At 44.1% G+C, this 20,579-nt stretch overlaps 1 protein-coding gene across 3 annotated transcripts in view; it reads left to right on the forward strand.

Annotated features, from left to right (window-relative positions):
- Nucleotides 1-20,579, forward strand: part of SLC45A4 (solute carrier family 45 member 4) — a 142,361-nt gene that overhangs the window by 72,432 nt on the left and 49,350 nt on the right. Inside the window, exon 1 of one of the 3 annotated variants that reach the window (XM_048841759.2) lies at nt 14,055-14,336. The exons of the other annotated variants lie outside the window; for them this stretch is intronic. The gene's annotated coding sequence lies outside the window, so the exon portion shown is untranslated. Of the gene's footprint in view, nt 1-14,054; nt 14,337-20,579 lie in introns of those variants that run through there. 3 annotated transcript variants of the gene reach the window in all.

Consider the following 20,579-nt stretch of genomic DNA (forward strand, 5'->3'; position numbering starts at 1 on the left):
TACCAAAAACCAAGAGACCTCTTAATTAGTAATACCCTGGAATTTAAACTATGGGGAATCAAACTGATTTGTGATTTTAATACAGAACTTCTTTAATATGATCCAACACCATTGCCTCGGTTTCCCTGTATCTCCCCTTCCCCCAAGCCCTCATGCTTGGAATAGAGTATTTCATTCTCGCAATGTTGACTTTTCCTGTTCTTTGTTTGTGTAATAAAAAAATTTAATTTAACCTTGGGCAAACAGTGTGAGAGAACTGGGAAGGGAGAAACAAAGTCAGCTTGTCTATGAAAGCGTAAAAGTCTTGCCCATCAAAGGTTTTTGAATGGCTGCCTTTTGTTCTTGGTACCCACCTCCTGGAACATTTGGGGAAGGGGGATTGGGAACAGGGTGATGCTTGCAGGCCATTGTGTAGGGACTGCAGAGGGAGTCTAGTCTCAAGCTGTTTTTCTTGAAGTTCAGCCAGATGCTTCAGCGTGTCTGGTCTGTCATAATCCACAGCATCTCATCCTGTGTGGCATGCTCAAGCTCCTGAGAGCAGGAGAGCATCCCCATGGTCAGTTTTTCTGACCATGAAATCCTCCAGGCTCTGAGCTCAGTGCCATCTGTCCCAGAGGCATTCATTATCTCACTGAACATGTCGTCATGTGTTCTATTTCTGCCTTCTAATCTGCTGTAGCCTCTCTGCTGGTGTGGAGGATGTGCTGAAGGCCAAGCTTTCCACAGTAAGACATGCAAAGCACAAACCCTGGGTCTAGTGCAAGGTTGCTATTTAACACTAAAGTGCAAGCCAGAACATAATCAGAATCCCTAGCTATTCAATAAACTGGTTTGCTGTTCCAGCCATGGTGAGTATCGCCTAGAGGCATGGGCAACGGGCCCTGTGCTGCAACTTGTGGGAAACCTGCATCAGGAGCACAAGTGAGCAGGTGGACAATGGGGCCCCCCCTCACCTCCCTGCAACATGGTCTCAAAGCAGCATCCAGAGACCAGCATTAAGCCTGCCAGATTGCAGTCTTTGGCAGTTCGGTGGGGAGAGTGATGTTGGGGCCATGAAAGAACACAGGAAGCCCACCCCTTCCCTTAATGCTGCTGGTAGCAGTCACCTTGGGTATGCAGATTCTGAGGTCCACGCTGATCCCTGCCACCCAAACCACCAGCATGTTAGGGAAAGTATTTGAAAGGCCCGGAAATCACCTTAATTCTGACCTAGTGTTCTCACGGGGGGAGAATGAGAATGTGTGTGGGGCAGGGGGAACCATTCAAAGTCAGTTTTCAGTAATTTTGAACACAAATTCTAATGTGCTCTTTCTATGGTTTATTGCATGACATTGCTACAGTGCAGAATTAAGGTTGTTTGGGTGCCTAACTGTGTTTCCATATCTTAACATGTTTTGAGTTTTTCGGATTCAAACTTAGCTCTGAATTTCCTGAATTTGTAGTGCTAGGCTTTGGGATGACCTGGCTGTGTAAAATATTCCTACCTTTTTAGATTATTGATATGTGCTCACCATTAATTCCAGTTTAATGTGTATCTTGAATTTACTTTTGAGAATCACGTGCTGGAGTCTTGGTGAAATTTTTCTCTTATAAAGTGGTCTTCCCAATGAAATACCTAGAGAACCACTGCCTAAGAAAGAACTTTGAGTTTTTGATGGAGTTAACATAAGACAGCCATACTGGGTCAGACCAATGGTCCATCTAGCCCAGTATCCTATCTTCTGACATTGTTCCCTCTGAAGCACCTAGCATTGGCCAAACACCAACAGGCAATCATCAGTCCATCCCCTGTCATCCACTCTTAGCTTCTGGCAAACAGGGACCAGGGACACTTAAAGCATGGTGTTGCACCCCTGACCATCCTGCCTCATAGCCATTGATGGACCAATCCTCCATTAATTTAGCTAGTTCTTTTTAAAATCCTTTTATGAGTTTGGCCTTGACTGAGTTAAGAACAGAACACTACCTCCTCTCCCTTCCTTTTATTATAAGGAACAGTGAAGTGGCTGCTCTGAAAAAAGTATCTTCTTGGCCTTATTAAAGGCCATGAAAGAGGAGGTCCTTTCAAATAGTGCTTTATATGCAGTAATAGTTTTCTGGTGGCCTCCTTCTGTGGCTCTTGAGAAGTCTACTGATCTGATCTCTGAGCAAAGCTTTGATCCCAAGAGTGCTTCCCATGCTCACAGACTAGTCGTGTTATGGTATAATCTAGAGTACTGAGGATGAGATTAGTTGAGAAGTTTCTGAGATCCTGACTCCCTGCAAAAAGAAAAGGAGTACTTGTGGCACCTTAGAGGCTAACCAATTTATTTGAGCATGAGCTTTTGTGAGCTACAGCTCACTTCATCAGATGCTGTAGCTGTAGCTCACGAAAGCTTATGCTCAAATAAATTGGTTAGTCTCTAAGGTGCCACAAGTCCTCCTTTTCTTTTTGCGAATACAGACTAACAGGGCTGCTACTCTGAAACCTGACTCCCTGCAGCTGATGTGTTTACATTGTGGCCTCAGAACATCAAAGTAGAGGTCTGCTGGTGTTGAAGGAAGGAAGGAAGAGCATAATGATCCAGCTCGCCATGTGTGCATGCCAAGAATCTTCAAGCTGCCTCATCTACCTTATGGGGAACATCCAAGCTCCTCCTTTTCGAGGCTGTCTGTTCGTCCTAGCTATCATGCTTCACATTGTAGGATATTTCTACGTTCCTACTCCCAGGTTGGCTACCTTCCTTCACTTTTAGACAGCACACCTCTGCCTAATATTCAAGGACCAACCTCGTTTGCAAGCTACAGGCATGATTTAATCAGCGCTAAGGACAATGAGTATTTTAACTCTAAGGAGCAAAAGGAATCCTAAAAAAACATTAGTCCATTACTGAATGAAAATAAGATAAGCAATAAGGCAGATGTGTTTAATAAATACTTTGTTCTATATTTGGGAGAAAAAGCTGGATGAGGTATTTATATCCTATGTTGATTAAACACTTTCTATCCATAATAACTTAGGAGGATGTTGAACAGTAGCTACAAAAGCTAGACATTATTAAAGCAGCAAGTCTGGATAACTTGCATTCCTAGAGTTTTTTAAAAGATGGAAGAGGTGCTTGCTGGGGCCAGTAATGTTGGGATTTTTAGCAGGACTTGGAACACTGGAAGAAAGCTAATGTTGTGCCAGTATTTAAAATGGTAAATGGGACAACCTAGGTACTATGAACCTCCCATCAGTCCTGGGCAAAAGACTAACAATTGATATGGTACTCAAATATAGAATTAAAGGGGAGTAATATATCAAGTTAGTTGACAAGATCTAGTTTCCATAAACCTATATTGGTTAGCAATTATCTTTTTTTTTTTTTTTTTTTTTTTTTGAGATTACAGGCCTGATGAAGGTAATATAGGTGGTTTACCTTTAAGGCATTTGACTTAGTACAACACGATTTTTTGATTTAAAAACAAAAAACTAGAATGGTCTCAGTGTACCATGTTTTTTTTTTTTCATAGATTCATAGATACGAAGGTCAGAAGGGACCATTATGATCATGTAGTCTGACCTCCTGCACAATGCAGGCCACAGAATTTCACCCACCCACTCCTGCGAAAAACCTCTCACCTATGTCTGAGCTATGAAAGTCCTCAAATTGTGGTTTAAAGACTTCAAGGAGCAGAGAATCCTCCAGCAAGTGACCTGTGCCCCATGGTACAGAGGAAGGCGAAAAACCTCCAGGGCCTCTTCCAGTCTGCCCTGGAGGAAAATTCCTTCCCGACCCCAAATATGGCGATCAGCTGAACCCTGAGCATATGGGCAAGATTCACCTGCGAGATACTACAGAAAATTCTTTCCTGGTGTCAGAGTTTGACTCAGACTCACAATTTATCAGACCACTCTGTTTTATTAGCAAAGCTGCTCTGCTAATACATTTAGAAGTGAGCCCCCCGAGTGGGGCTTGTCTCTTAATTTATATAGGTTTTGGAGAACAAGTTACAGAGAAGTTACAGACAAAAGAAGAAAAAAGATTTTAGTCACCACCCTTCGAGATCCCTGAGACCAGTCACGTATCTTCAGTTACCTGCCACCCTTAACAATCTCCTTTAACAGCTTCCAGTTAACTAATTGCCCTTCACACCTTCCATTCTGATGCCTGCTTCTTAGACGTGCTGGCTCTATCTTAATTGCTTCTCCATTCAAAAGCTAACTGTCCCTACATGTGCTCCCTCAGATACTTTGTAACATGTTTTGGCATGCCCTCTCATATACAATGTATCCAGCATGTCCCCTTATACGAGGCTATACTTATACAATGTTATACTTCCACAGTCCCCCCTTTTGGTCAAGGCTACGCCCATGACCAATGACTTACTGGATTCCATACATCAATCGTTCTTTTTCATTACTTTCACTGGTGACATTTAACAACATTAGATTAGCACTCTGGATTCCCCAGACCCTCAGGACACAGTAGCTGAGGATTAAGCTTGTAAAAGGACACATGTTGGAAGCAGGACCCTTTCTGGTTCCGACAACCCCTTTCGAGGGAACCGCAGTCACGGTTTTACGTCCACCAGGCAGCAGGCGCTAGGCTCACTACTGCTTCTTGTTTGTTGGGTCCTGCTGTCTGCTTACCCTCTGCTTCTGGCAACCCTTACGAGAGCGCAGATTGTAAGGTATTGCAGGCTGTTCCTCTTTGTCTTCTGGGGTTGAATCTGGTTCTGCGTGGTCTTGCAGAGGTGCTTGGTCCCCTTGAGGTGGCGCTGGCTTACACTGTGAGGCGTGGATCCATGCAGCAATGCCGGATAATTTCACTGCTGTCTGGGTGGTGAGCAGTACCTGGTATGGACCCTTCCACCGGGGTTCCAAGGCCGCAGGTAGACCCAATCACCAGGCTCAAGAGTGTGACAGGCAACAGGTCGGCCAAGCTGCTCGCACCTGCGAATGGAAGGAGCTCACAGCTTGCATTAACCCTTTGCAGTACTGGAGGAGCGTGCTGTGAGTTAGGTTTAGGTCTGGGGCTGGGGTAATAGTAGCCATTGTTCGCATAGGGCGTCCCATGATGATTTCAAATGGACTCAATTTGTGTCTCTGGGATGGGGATGACCGAATTTCCATAAGGGCCAGTGGTAAAGCAGCTGGCCAGTTTAACCCTGTGGAACTACAGATTTTTGCCAGCTTATTTTTAAGCACACCATTTCGCCTTTCAGCTGCCCCTGCACTCTGTGGATGGTAAGGGCAGTGCAACAGGTGGGTGACATGTAATACCTGGTTTAGATGTTGAACTATTTTTCCAGTAAAATGTGTTCCCCGGTCACTAGACAAAGTGGCAGGAATTCCCTTGGTAGGGATAATGTGGTTTAACAGACATTTTGCAACGGACAATGAATCAGCTTTGTGACAGGGAAAGGCTTCAATCCAACCCGAAAACAGACATAACTAAAATGAATTCATATTTCTGACACTTTGGCATTTGTACAAAATCAAGTTGCCAGTGTAGGAAAGGTGCTTGAGGTAAACCCCGGAACCCTTGTGTTACTTTTACAGATTTGCCTACTTTGTGGCTTTGACAAGTAACACAAGCGGCACAGTGGCGGGTTGCAAAGGAGCTGAAATGGGGAGCCCACCACCCCGCCTTACTCATAGCAGAGACCATCCCCTCCTTGCCGACATGCGAAACACCATGTAGCAGGGCGGCTAGAGACGGGTAGAGTGAGAGGGGGGCTACAAAGGTACCGGTGGGCGATCGCCAAAGGGAATCAGAATGCAAAGAGCAACCCAAAGCACTCCAAGAGTCTTTCTCTGTTTCTGGGGCAGAATCCTGGAGCTGAGCGAGATGAGACAGGGATGGTGGCGTTACAGAGACAGAGAGGGGACCAAGAAACGCTTCTGGTGAAGGTTTTATAGTGGCGGCATGTTTTGCAGTAGCATCAGCAAGTGCATTACCTTTTGCCACCTCGGTGTCTGCCGCTGAGTGGCCAGTACACTTAACAATTGCCAAGGCAGACGGTAGTAAAACTGCATACAGGAGGGCGGCAATGTAGGGGCCATTCTTGATAGGGGTACCAGTAGAGGTAAGAAAACCTCGAGCCTGCCAGTGGGTGCCAAAGTCATGCACAACCCCAAAGGCATACCGAGAATCAGTAAAAATAGTAGCAGAGAGCCCCTCGGCTAGAAAGCAGGCACAGGTTAGAGCAATCAGTTCAGCCACCTGGGCAGAGGTCACAGAGGGTAAGGGCGCAGCTTCTATGGTCTCAGAGAGAGAGACCACAGCGTACCCTGCAAGAAGGTGGCCTTGGTCATTTCTATAACAGGAACCATCAGTGAATAATACCAGGTCAGAGTTAGGGAGAGGTACATCTGAAAGGTCGGGGCGCGGGACAGTGATAGCGGAGACAGTTGCAAGGCAGTCATGGGGTTCACCATCACTAGGTAAAGGAAGGAGGGTAGCAGGGTTTAACCAGGAGCAGCATTTAATAGTGATATGTGAGGCTGAAAGCAGCAAAAGTTCATACCTAGTGAGGCGAGCAGAGGAGAGGTGAGCAGTAAATAGAACAGCCAAGTTTGCATAGCAAGTCCTGTCCCAGAAGGTTTGCAGGGGTGGAATCAGAGAAGAGGAATGCATGCTCCTCAGAGAGGGGACCAACCTGAACAGACAAAGGTTTGGGAGGGGAAAAGAGGTAGGGATCCCTGTAATGCCAACAGCGGACACAGATTTTCCAGATCAGGGAACCTCAGGCAAGTTAGTGGTGCGGATTGTAGAAAGAGAAGCTCCAGTATCAACAAGGAAAGGGAGAGAGAGAGATCATTTACAGTCAGGACACATTCTCCAGTAGGGGACAGAGGTAATAAGGGAGCTAAAACTTTGTGAGGTTCCCCAGCATCCCGTCATTGTTGGGGTGAAAAATAGGGTTGGGGATCAGCTGGAGGAACCAGCGGGGGGTTCACTTGATTTCCCATACAATTATTAGGTCGTCTTGGACACTCTTTTTTTCCAGGCTGTTTACAGTAGTTACAAACCCCAGTTAATCCAGCCCCCCGCCCCCTTGCGCAACCCCGTCCCTGTCCCCGGTGTGGTCTGCTTAGTCCTGAATAATGCTGTATCTGCAGAGCCATTAACTTTTGGGAGGACTGTTCCTCCTTTCCTTTTAAAGTGCGGTGGCAATGCTCTGCTACTGCCAGCAATTTGTCCATGGTTTCAGTCTCCCATCCCACACTTATTCGTTTTAACATGCTGCCTGTGGCAGGGAGAAGACCATCAACAAATGCATGTGCCAAGGCCCCCTGCCCATTTACATCAGGCTCTTGTATTCCTGAATGTTGTAGGAAAATATCAGTTAGCCGGGACCTATAGTCGCCTGGGCTTTCTCCTTGCCCTTGCTTACAGCAACGTATTGCTGTCCAGTTTGTTTTAGGAGACCACACTTTGGGAATGGCTTGATGCAGGCGCTTCCAAAGAGCCATACACCGGTCTCTGTATGCCGAATCTGGGCCAGTACTTTTTATGGCTGAGTGGCGTGCCTCAGCTGGCCAGTCTGCGGCAGCCAACTATTTTTCATAATAACTGGCAGGAGCTAACAATTTACACAGTTGGAGGAGATCTGTCTCAGAGAGTTCATAGGTTTCACAGATTAACAGAAACTCCTCAGCAAATTTGACAGAGTTTTCCTGTGGTTTGGGAAAACTTTTAACTATAGATAAAAGTTCCGTACGAGTCCAGGGCTTATAATCCCATATGGACTCACTTTCTCCCATCTTAAGGGCTCGTAAGGGTGCCACAACACTTTGGTCAGAGTCTCTCATTAACCTCCCATCAGGTTCTCTTTTCCAAGAAGAGACGTCAAGAGAATCTTTGCAGTCTGCTTTGGATTTCTTCTTCATAATATTTTGCAGAGCTGCGAGGCCAATGAGGGTATCTTCTTCACTTTCATTATCTGTAGTCACTGAAGATTTTTCCTTTTTGGATTTCTTATTTGCGCAGGAGTATGGTGGGGGTCGGGTTTGATCCGGATCATTGCACAGGACTGGGCAAAGGGGAGCGCTCGGACTAGTGGTGGGAGAGACTGCATCCAATTGAACTGTTAGTTTTTTGATAGAATTTTTAAGAGAGGTGAGTTTTGACTCAGTCCATCTACGATTTGCCTCTTCCCACCACTGCATGAAGCAGTCTACTTCTCCTCTCTCCAATTTGGTTTTTGGGAGGACGAGTTTGCTTTTTAAAGCACCCACTCGATCCTTGTCCCAAGAACCTAACAGTGGCCACTGTAATTTGGGGTTCTCTAGAGCTAATTTGGATCATTTTTCAAGAAACCTACAAGAGTCCGGACCCCTCCTAAAATACATAAAATAAGCTGGAGTTCCCTTAGGGAACTGTTCTACCTTAGGCTTCTGATTACCCATCCAGGAGGACTTCACACAGCACTCACACAAGAAGGAAATTCGGGCTCAGCAGAGCGGTACCTGGTGCAACACACAGAAAGGAGCCCACAGGCTACTGCCTCAACTGCCCTTGCTTTCACACCAGGGGTTATACCCAAGACGTGGTGTGGCTGCAGCTGTGCAGATTCCACTTATTCAGACCGTGGGGATGGGGATCCCTTGGTCAGCCAGTCTCCGGATAGAGATGGCTCCCAGATTCACACACACACCACGGGGAAGACGGATAGACACAAAGACAAGACAGTCCTCAAACCGGTTAAAGCACAAAAATAATAATTACCTGAGATGTCTGATTCCAGAAGCTGGATCCAAGGACCCCTACCCGAACAGAGTGGGAACCAGCAAGTTCAATGGCGTAGACTGCGCTGCTGCTGTGTACCTTTCTGTCTTGTGGAGGATCGCTTGGACTAAGCGTCCAGGCGCCGGCTGCCACGATCGTCCTGCAAGGCAGTCAGGGATCACACAGCCTCAGTGAAGCCACTTGCCATCTTGGTGGGACCTCCAAATTGTCAAAGTTTGTCTCAGACTCACAATTTATCAGACCACTCTGTTTTATTAGCAAAGCTGCTCTGCTAATACATTTAGAAGTGAGCCCACCGAGTGGGGCTTGTGTCTCTTAATTTATACAGGTTTTGGAGAACAAGTTACAGAGAAGTTACAGACAAAAGAAGAAAAAAGATTTTAGTCACCACCCTTCGAGATCCCTGAGACCAGTCACGTATCTTCAATTACCTGCCACCCTTAACAATCTCCTTTAACAGCTTCCAGTTAACTTAACTAATTGCCCTTCACACCTTCCATTCTGATGCCTGCTTCTTAGACGTGCTGGCTCTATCTTAATTGCTTCTCCATTCAAAAGCTAACTGTCCCTGATGAAGTGAGCTGTAGCTCACGAAAGCTCATGCTCAAATAAATTCGTTAGTCTCTAAGGTGCCACAAGTACTCCTTTTCTTTTTGCGAATACAGACTAACACGGCTGTTCCTCTGAAACCTGTCCCTACATGTGCTCCCTCAGATACTTTGTAACATGTTTTGGCATGCCCTCTCATATACAATGTATCCAGCATGTCCCCTTATACAACGCTATACTTATACAATGTTATACTTCCACACTGGGTAACTCGCATCCCACCCCATCTAACATCCCATCACAGGCCATGAGGCCTATTTACCGTGAATATTTAATTACCAAAATCATGTTATCCCATCATACCATCTCCTCCATAAACTTATCGAGTTTCATCTTAGATCTTTTGCCCGCACTGCTTCCCTTGGAAGGCTATTCCAAAACTTCACTCTTCTGATGGTTAGAAACCTTCATCTAATTTCAAGTCTAAAGTTCCCGATGGCCAGTTTATATCCATTTGTTCTTGTGTCCACATTGGTACTGAGCTTAAATAATTCCTCTCCCTCTCTGGTATTTATCCCTCTGATATATTTATAGAGAGCAATCATATCTCCCCTCAACCTTCTTTTAGTTAGGTTAAACAAGCCAAGCTCCTTGAGTCTCCTTTCATAAGACAAGTTTTCCATTCCTCGGATCATCCTAGTAGCCCTTCTCTGTACCTGTTCCAGTTTGAATTCATCCTTCTTAAACATGGGAGACCAGAACTGCACACAGTATTCCAGGTGAGGTCTCACCAGTGCCTTGTATAACGGTACTAAAACCTCCTTATCTCTACTGGAAATACCTCGCCTGATGCATCCCAAGACAGCATTAGCTTTTTTCACAGCCATATCACATTGGCAGCTCATAGTCATCCTATGATCAACCAATACTCCAAGATCCTTCTCCTTCTCCGTTACTTCTAATTGATGCGTCCCCAGCTTATAACTAAAATTCTTGTTATTAATCCCTAAATGCATAACCTTACACTTCTCACTATTAAATTTCATCCTATTACTCCAGTTTACAAGGTCATCCAGATCCTCCTGTATGATATCCTGGTCCTTCTCTAAATTGGCAATACCTCCCATCTTTGTATCATCCGCAAACTTTATTAGCACACTCCCACTTTTTGTGTCGAGGTCAGTAATAAAAAGATTGGTCCCAAAACTGATTCCTGAGGAAATCCACTGGTAACCTCCCTCCAGCCTGACAGTTCACCTTTCAGTAGGACCCGTTGTAGTCTCCCCTTTAACCAGTTCCTTATCCACCTTTCAATCTTCATATTGATCCCCATCTTTTCCAATTTAACTAATAATTCCCCATGTGGTACCGTAACAAATGCCTTACTAAAATCTAGGTAAATTAGATCCACTGCGTTTCCTTTGTCTAGAAAATCTGTTACTTTCTCAAAGAAGGAGATCAGGTCGGTTTGGCAGGATCTACCTTTTGTAAAACCATGTTGTATTTTGTCCCATTTACCATTGACCTCAATGTCCTTAACTACTTTCTCCTTCAAATTTTTTTCCAAGATCTTGCATACTACAGATGTCAAACTAACAGGCCTGTAGTTACCCGGATCACTTTTTTTCCCCTTTCTTAAAAATAGGAACTATATTAGCAATTCTCCAATCATATGGTACAACCTCTGAGTTTACAGATTCATTAAAAATTCTTGCTAATGGGCTTGCAATTTCGGGTGCCAATTCCTTTAATATTCTTGGATGAAGATTATCTGGGCCCCCCAATTTAGTCCCATTAAGCTGTTCGAATTTCGCTTCTACCTCAGATATAGTAATATCTACCTCCATATCCTCATTCCCATTTGTCATCCTGCCATTATCCCTAAGATCCTCTTTAGCCTTATTAAAGACTGAGGCAAAGTACCTGTTTAGATATTGGGCCATGCCTAGATTATCCTTGACCTCCACTCCATCCTCAGTGTTTAGCGGTCCCACTTCTTCTTTCTTTGTTTCCTTCTTATTTATATGACTATAGAACCTTTTACTATTGGTTTTAATTCCCTTTGCAAGGTCCAACTCTACTTGACTTTTAGCCTGTCTCACTTTATCCCTACATGTTCTGACCTCAATAAGGTAGCTTTCCTTGCTGATCCCTCCCATCTTCCACTCCCTGCATGCTTTCTGCTTTTTCTTAATCACCTCTCTGAGATGCTTGCTCATCCAGTTTGGTCTACAACTCCTGCCTATGAATTTTTTCCCCTTTCTTGGGATACAGGCTTCCGATAGCTTCTGCAGCTTTGATTTAAAGTAATCCCAGGCCTCCTCTACCTTTAGATCCATAAGTTCTTCCGTCCAATCCACTTCCCTAACTAATTTCCTTAATTTTTGAAAGTCAGCCCTTTTGAAATCAAAAACCCTAGTTGCAGATTTATTTTTGTTAATCCTTCCGTTCAGTTTGAACTGAATTAGCTCATGATCACTTGAATCAAGATTATCCCCTACAACCATTTCTTCTATGAGGTCCTCACTACTCACCAAAACCAAAGCTAAAATGGCATCCCCTCTAGTCGGTTCAGCAACTACTTGATCAAGGAATCCATCAGCTATCGCATCTAGGAAAATCTGAGCCCTATTATTATTACTAGCACTCGTCCTCCAGTCTATATCTGGGAAGATAAAGTCTCCCATGATGACGCAGTTTCCATTAGTATTTACTTTATTAAAAACATTAAAAAGGGCTCTATCCATATCCAAATTAGATCCCGGTGGTCTATAGCACTCCCCAAGCACTATCCCAGGGGAAGCTCTAGAAGTTTTCTTCCCCAATGTGATTTTTGCCCAGACGGACTCTGTCTTATCCATTCCATCACTTCTTATTTCTTTACATTCTACCTCCTCACTGATATACAGTGCTACTCCACCACCTTTACCTTTATTTCTGTCTTTCCTAAACAGCACATACCATTCAATACCTGTAGTCCAGTCATGTCTACTATTCCACCATGTTTCTGTTATCCCTATAATATCTGGTTTCACTTCCTGCACAGTAGCTCTAGTTCCTCCATTTTGTTACCTAGGCTCCTTGCACTGGTGTACAAACATCTTAATTTTTGCTGTTTGGCCTCGCTCACATTCTTTACCCAATTAGGCACGGTCATTCTACAGCCAGTATAACCTGTTAGACTGGTATCCACACTGCCCTTCCTCCTTATATACATTCTCCTACGCACGGCTGTATCCTTTCTTACTTTGTTTTCTTCCCTCTCAATGCTAAAATCTGGCGTGGAGATTACTTGGACATCTCCCCCAAATTCCTAGTTTAAAGCTCTCTTAATCAGTTGTGCCAGCCCTCCTCCTAGAAGTCTATTTCCTTCCCTACTCAGATGAAGTCCATCCCGAGAGAACTGTCCTCTGGCCATGAATGCTTCCCAGTGGCCATACATCCCAAAGTCCTCCTTATAGCACTACTGCCTAAGCCATCTGTTGATAGTCATAATCTTGTCACACCTTTGTTGCTCTTCTCTAGGAACAGGCAGAATCCCACTAAAGATCACCTGAGTCTCGATTTCCTTAAGCGTCTTCCCCAGCCTAGCGTAGTCTCCCTTAATACTTTCTAGGGAGAATCTAGCAATATCATTTGTTCCCACATGAAGGAGAATTAGGGGATTCTTTCCCGCTCCCTTTAGGATCCTTTTCAACCTCAGGTCTACATCCCGTATCTTAGCACCGGGAAGACAGCACACCCTTCTATTCTCTGGATCAGCTCTGGTTACAGGCCTGTCTATTCTTCTCAGTAAAGAGTACCCGATCACATAGACCTGCCTTTTCCTGGTGACGGTGCTATTCTCCAGCCTGTTCCTTCTGGCTGCAAGTTCTTTCCATTCCTATTCTCCCTTGTAATCCTCTTCAGCCCATCCTGTATCCTCCTGGGGCTCATATTTGGTGTAGTCTCCATTGACTCTTCCCCTTTTCCTATAGGACCTGCTGATCTTCTCTTCTTCCTTGCCCTTCCACCTTCAGTGACTACCTGCTGAGACACTTCTTCATTTTCCAACTCTGAAAACCTGTTCTTGAGCTCTGTTTCTCCTTCACTAGCCCGTCTTCTCCTCTGCCTAGTTCTTTTAGTCACATGCTTCCACTGACCACTTTCCTCACCCAGTCTCCCCTCAGAATTCCCCAGTCCTGCTTCCATCTGCAAGTCTGAGCTTTTCCCTTCAGATACCTCATGTCTTTGCTCCATAATCTGCTTGAACTCCTTCCTAAACTCAACCAGACTTTCCACCTGCATCTCCAAACCTCGGATCTTTTCCTCCATCAGCTCTATCAGATGGCATTTCATTCAGACAAAACTCTTACCAGGTACCCCCTCCAGGATCATGTACATACCGCAGCTTCCACATCCAGTCATCTTCATTGTGTCTTCCACGACATGAGTCACTCCCACTGCTGCCTCTGTATCTGTCACAGCCTTCCCACCTAAATCCTGTTAATCTGGGAAACACAAACCACACCAAAACACCACCATCCACAGCAAAAACAAACCCCAAACAAGCACCACAATACAAACTCCCACTCAAACTCCCCTGTTTACAGCTCTGTTTGCTGACTCCTGTGACTTGGTATCAGTCAGCCAGTTTTTAAGCCATTTTATAGGTAACTGAACAGGGAACCATCATCAAGCAGGTGTTTTCCAGTGTGGTCCCTGTAGCATAGGGCCAAGAATCAGTTCCTATTTGATAAAAATGTTAATGACCTGTAAGAAATCCTAAAATCATCACTGCTAATATTTGCAGATGACTCAACGATCAGAGAGTGATAAATAATGAAGAGGACAGGTCAGTGGTGCACAGTGATCTGGATTGCTTGGTAAACTGGGTGCAAACAAACAATGTTCTTTAATATGACCAAATCTAAAGTATGCATCTAGAAACTAAAAATGCAGGCCATGCTTACAGGATGGAAATCGGTGACTGAAAGGGACATAGGGTCGTGGCAGATAATCAGCTGAATATGAACTCCCAGCATGAAGCTGTTCTTGGATGTATAATGAGAGGAATTTTCAGTCAAAGTAAGTAGGCTATATTACCTCTGTATTTGTTGCTGGTACCACCGCTGCTGGAATACTGTGTCCGGTTCTGCTGTCAAGAATTAAAGAAGGATGTTGCTAAATTGGAGAATGTTCAAAGAAGAGCTACACAAATGATTATAGGGTTGGAAAACCTGCCTTATAGTGATTTGAGCTCCTTGAGTTTATCTATTTAGTTTATCAAAGAAAAGGTTGAGGGGTGACTTGATCACAGTTCATGAATACCTACACAGGGAATAGAAATTGGATAACAGGGCTCTACAGTGACAAAGGTATAACAAGACCCAATGGCTAGAACTGAAGCTAGACAAATTCAGATGGGAAATAAGGTGTGAATTTTTAACAGGTGAGGATAATGAACCATTGGAACAATTTACCAACAGCTGTGATTGGTAATCCATCACTGGAAACTTTTTTTTTTTTAAATCCAGACTATTTATTCTTCTCCCCGCTGCCGCCAAACCCCCCCCCCCAAAAAAAAAAAAAAAAAAAGAAAAGATGCTTTAGTTCAAATAATTCAAGGAAGTCCTATGTCCTGTGTTATACAGGAGGTCAGGCTTGATGGTCACAATGGTTCCTTCTGGCCTTATCTATGAATCCAGAATGCTCAAATCTGCCTTTCTGGGCTACGGAGAATATTGATTGATGGAAAAGGGCAGGATAACTCCCCCTGTTCCCGCCCCCCATCCCAGCAGAAGTTCATCTCTTCCCTCCACCCAAAGAATTAAACTGGTCAAGAGTAACAGGCCTACTTGAGAGAAGTCGAGGAAGTTCTTAATATCATGATTGCTGCAGAGGAGTCATTGTCCATCTTCCCTCCCTAACACAACTGTAGAACGGTCATGCTGCTGTTCCACTTGTATTATAATGGCCCTGTTTTTCTGTTTATATTTAATATTCGGTTTTGGAAATCAGGGTGGGTGAGAAACTCACAAGCAGACCAGTGGGCTTAAAGGCTTTTTAGGAAAGTTGTTGGGCTAACTATAGCATCAAACTAGAACACAAGGAATATTTTTGGGTGATCCCATTTTTCCAATGGCTAGAACTTGTATCTTTCAGAGAGCCTCTTGCTTGCAACTATGTATACTTGTTTATATTCTCTGGTATCTGTTACTATTCTTTTTGTGAGTTTCCATATTTTTAACTTTAAGTATTGCTTTTAAAATATAGAATAACAAATCTCTAATAGAGGAAGGAATTAGCACCTGGATAGTCCTCATAATTGTATCCACAGCATTGATCTGTAGTACAATTCGAGCTTAGCAAATATATGGTAAACATGTTTTCATTAGCTGGGGTTTACTGAGTTAGCAAAGTCACATGTTTTGGCATCCCTTACCCTTAAATTTCAAACAGGACAATAGAGGAAGTTGTTGACTTCAACAATTGTATTTCGCTTCTCCCCTTGTGTTTGCAAATCATAACAATATTGTCCCTGAATGTTCAGAAACACCCAGCAATATATCCCAAAAGCACACCTCTCTGGCTAAGGAGTTCAGACATGCAGTTTAGCAAAATGTCACTTTATAAAATAAGTTATTTTGGGTACCATTGGACGAGGGGTTATTTTAAACCTTTTATTAAACTTCTACAGAATTTCTGCATTGTATTTAAGCAATGAACTTTAAGTCAGATAGACCATTTACCAGTTCTCTTGTGTACTTCATTAAATAGTCTGGAAGTTTAAATACTCAGAATTGTGGAAGGAAGTCCAGATTATCTCCCATTCCCACCCACCCACCCCTTAAATGGAGTGAAGCAATAGATATTCTGTGACTTCCTTTTACAAAGGGGCACTTGTAAGGCTATCAAATGTCCTTACTTGTGATAATCTACAAAGTTAGTTTATCTTTAAAATACTCAGTTTGAATAGTTTACTTAGCCTCTTACTTAATTCGGCTAATGAAAATATACTAGCGGTTTCACTCTTGCAGCAATGTTTGGACTGTAAACACACCAAGCAAATATTTAATTCCATTGGAAAAATTTGAAAGTACATTTTTATTAGGTTTTTGTAAAACTGCTTATTAAAGAATGCAGTCTAAATTTTTAGACTAGGCTAAAGTCTAGCCTCTTTTTTTGAAAGCCATACACATACAAAGCATCAATGGAGAAAGTGTCCTGCATTACAAGGAAAGGACAGTTCTTCAGCAGATTGTAGCTGGATCTGCAAAGCCCGGTTACTTTATTTAAAAAAAAAAAAGAAAGAAAAAGAAAAAAGTTGGAATCTCCAACTCCAGGGGATGAATATTAGTCCTAACCACGGGGATCATTGTTAGTATTCTCTGAGACTGTTCGTAGAACGATCCATTTTCTGCATCCCATCAGTGTTATTTTGCTTACTTTGAACAAACGTTTAAAATATGTTCAATATTAGAATTTTCTGGAGGAAAACAGTGGTAACTATTTATGCTCCCCTGAATCCACCAATTTGGGATTGATGTGTTGCACTCTGATCTCGTTAATGAGAGCTTCACAGATGCAGAAGTGTAATATTTGCCTACCTCTCTTAGAAAGCATAATACATGCTGTGAAGCATGAGGGTTCATAGGCAATTGCCTGATACATATTACTGTGTAATTGTTTGAGCATTTTACACTTCTCTAGCATCTACTACTAGCCATTGGAGAAAATCCACTGGATTGGATGGACCTTGAGTTTGATCCAGTGTAACTAGTCCTTTTCCTTGCCACCTCCCTCAACTTCCAGTTATTTTTCCTACTGCTTATAGCAGGGGTGGCCAACTTGAGCCGGAGAAGGAGCCAGAATTTACCACTATACATTGCCAAAGAGCCGTAGTAATATGTCAGCAGCCCCCCCTGCTCCCAGTGCATCCTGGCCATTGGCAGCCCCACCCATCAGCGCCTCTCCCTCCCTCCCCGCACCTCCCAATCAGCTGTTTCGTGGCGTGCAGAAGGTTCTGGGGGCGAAGCGAGGGCATAGGAGGCTCAGGGGAGGGGGTGGGAAGGGGTAGAATCATAGAATCATAGAATATCAGGGTTGGAAGGGACCCCAGAAGGTCATCTAGTCCAACCCCCTGCTCAAAGCAGGACCAATTCCCAGTTAAATCATCCCAGCCAGGGCTTTGTCAAGCCTGACCTTAAAAACCTCTAAGGAAGGAGATTCTACCACCTCCCTAGGTAACGCATTCCAGTGTTTCACCACCCTCTTAGTGAAAAAGTTTTTCCTAATATCCAATCTAAACCTCCCCCACTGCAACTTGAGACCATTGCTCCTCGTTCTGTCATCTGCTACCATTGAGAACAGTCTAGAGCCATCCTCTTTGGAACCCCCTTTCAGGTAGTTGAAAGCAGCTATCAAATCCCCCCTCATTCTTCTCTTCTGCAGGCTAAACAATCCCAGCTCCCTCAGCCTCTCCTCATAACTCATGTGTTCCAGCCCCCTAATCATTTTTGTTGCCCTTCGCTGGACTCTCTCCAATTTATCCACATCCTTCTTGAAGTGTGGGGCCCAAAACTGGACACAGTACTCCGGTAGAGTGGGGGCAGGGCCTGTGGCAGAGCCAGGGGTTGAGCAGTGAGCACCCCCTGGCATATTGGAAAGTTGGTACCTGTAGCTCCAGGCCCAGAGTCAGTACCTATACAAGGAGCTGCATATTAACTTCTGAAGAGCCACAGATTATAAACCAGGGGTGGACAGACATTCACCATCTCCATAATCCTTCATTGGGCAGCATCACCCCCAACACAACAGATGATGTGGTAGATGCTTGACCAGAAAGCTGTGAAAGATAGAAAAAAACTGTTCTCTTTTTTTAGTCTACCCAAAACCTTGACACGAAATTATAAGATTACCACCCTTCTAGAAGTCTCATGTTTCTCATGATATTTGTGAAAAAACTTAGCACAGATGAACTTGCACTAGAAGATATATATAGATTACAAAATAATGCTCACTTAATATTCCTGTTGAAATATTAACTAAACTTATAGTTGTTACTGTCTTTATTTGGCTAAAGGTCAAGGTAAAATACTAGTATGCCTAGAAATCAGAATTGGAAAAGAACTATTATATTAGCAGTCCATCCTCCCCAGTACACACCTTACCCCTTTAGAATTGTTCGTATCTAAAGCGTCTGGTGGCTTTTTACCCAACCTTTTATACAGTGCTTATTAAGATTACCTCTAGGTAGGCAGTAGATAGATGTAGTAGAATCGTTCATACTGTTTTCTCTTGCTGTATTGGACAAGCAGAGATACTACGATGCTGGGTATGATACAAAAACAATGATAAAAAGCTTGGTGAACTCAGATGGCAGGGTGGAGGAATAGTTTAGTTTTCCTGAGTCAAATGTTTTACAAAGTTAGCATAATATGCTGACTCTGTCCTCCTTTACATTTAAGATGCCATGTGGCTTGTTCATAACATTCTAGTTTTACACAGGGACCTTCACTGCCATCAATTTACTATGCCTCTCTGCTTGCACTGCTCAAGGAAGGGAAGCCAGCTGTTTTAATGCCTAAACTGCTGGAATGCCAGGTAAAATGTAAACCAAACTCATCGCTTCTAAAAGTATAACTGAGATTTAATATTATTGAACAGAACTGGAACAAAGTAATTCTAACATTGAAATTTGGCCTGTGCTACTTATTGGTATATTTAAAATAAAATGAATAGACTGCTTTGTTAAATGGAAGCTGCATGAAATGTAAGATTTTTTTTTTTTTTTGAGCCCTAGACACTAGTAAAAGGATTTTCATAATCCAGTAGAAGCTCAGTTACGAACACCTCGGGAATGGAAGTTATTCATAACTCTGAACAAAATGTTATGGTTGTCTCAAAAGTTTACAACTGAACACTGACTTACTATAGCTTTGAAACTTTACTATGCAGAAGGAAAATGCCACCTTTAACTATCTTAATTTAAATGAAACAAGCACAAACAGTTTACTTATCTTGTCAGATCTTTTTTTAAACTTTCCCTTTTTTTTAGTAGTTTACATTAAACACAGTACTGTATTTTCTTTTTTTTTTTTTTGTATCTGCTGCCTGATTGCATACGTCCGGTCCCAAATAAGGGAAGAAGGGTGTGTGTGTGTGTGTGTGTGTGTGTGGTGGATTGTGTAACTGAGGTTTTACTGTATTGAAAAATGGGCACAAACACTGTCTTTCAAATAATTACTTCTGAAGTGATACCACTATAGTAACTCTTCTCAGCTATTAAGTTTTATGATGTTTCTAGAAAACTTGCGACTTTCCCCATTGTTTGCTGGCCCTAGAGTTGCCAGGCATCCAGTTTTCTATGGGAATGCCCAGTCAGAAAGGGACTATGGTGGCTCCCATCAGCAACGCTGACCAGGCCGTTAACCCCTTTGCGCTGCCAACTGGACTTTTAAGGCAGGCTCCCTGGCTGCCCTGGTTCCCCGCAGTTCCCAGAAGCGTCCGGCATGTCCGGCTCCTAGGCGCAGGGGCTAGGGAGCCTCTGTGCAGTGCCCCCATCCCAAGTGCTGTCTCTGCAGCTCCCATTGTCCAGAAACCGCGGCCAGTGGGAGCTGCGGGACGGTGCCTGCCACCACGGGCAGCATGCAGAGTCCTTTGGCCCCCACACCGATGAGCTGGCTGTGCCATCCACTTCTGGGAGCCTGCCTTAGCCCCGCTGTGCTGCTGACTGGGAGCTGCCTGAGGTAAGTGCTGCCTGGCCAGAGCACGCACCCTGAACCCCCTCCCACACCCCTGCCCTCGGTCGGAACCCCCTCCTGCACCCCAAACCCCTCTTCTCTGGCCCCACTGGAGCCCACACCCCAATTCCCTTGGCCCCAGCCCTGAGTCCCCTCCTGCACCCAGTCCACACGCCCAGCCGGAGCCCTCGCCCCCTGCCACACCCTGAATCCCTCATTGCTGGCCCCAGCCAGAGCCCTTACTCCCTCCTGCACCTCAATCCACTGCCCCAACCCGAAAGTGAGTGACGGTGGGGGAGAGCGAGTGGGGAGGGAGGGCGTGAAGGGCGGGGCCTCAGGGCAGGGTGTGTGGCAAGGGTATTCAGTTTTGTTTTGATTAGAAAGTTGGCAACCCTAGCTAGCCCCAAAGGCAAGAAATTAATGTACTTGGTATTCCTGTTTTCTGATTTCCACATGCCATGGGGCGGGGAGAAGAGCAGAGCGTGATTCAGAGGAATTAATCTCTCCCTACAGCCTTCAAATCCAGTAAAATGAAACCAGTGATCGCTAAACCAGTGACCTGTTATAACCTGGAATCTTTGTAAGG

This window comes from Caretta caretta, chromosome 2, assembly GCF_965140235.1.
Source record: "Caretta caretta isolate rCarCar2 chromosome 2, rCarCar1.hap1, whole genome shotgun sequence".
Lineage (NCBI taxonomy): Eukaryota > Metazoa > Chordata > Testudines > Cheloniidae > Caretta > Caretta caretta.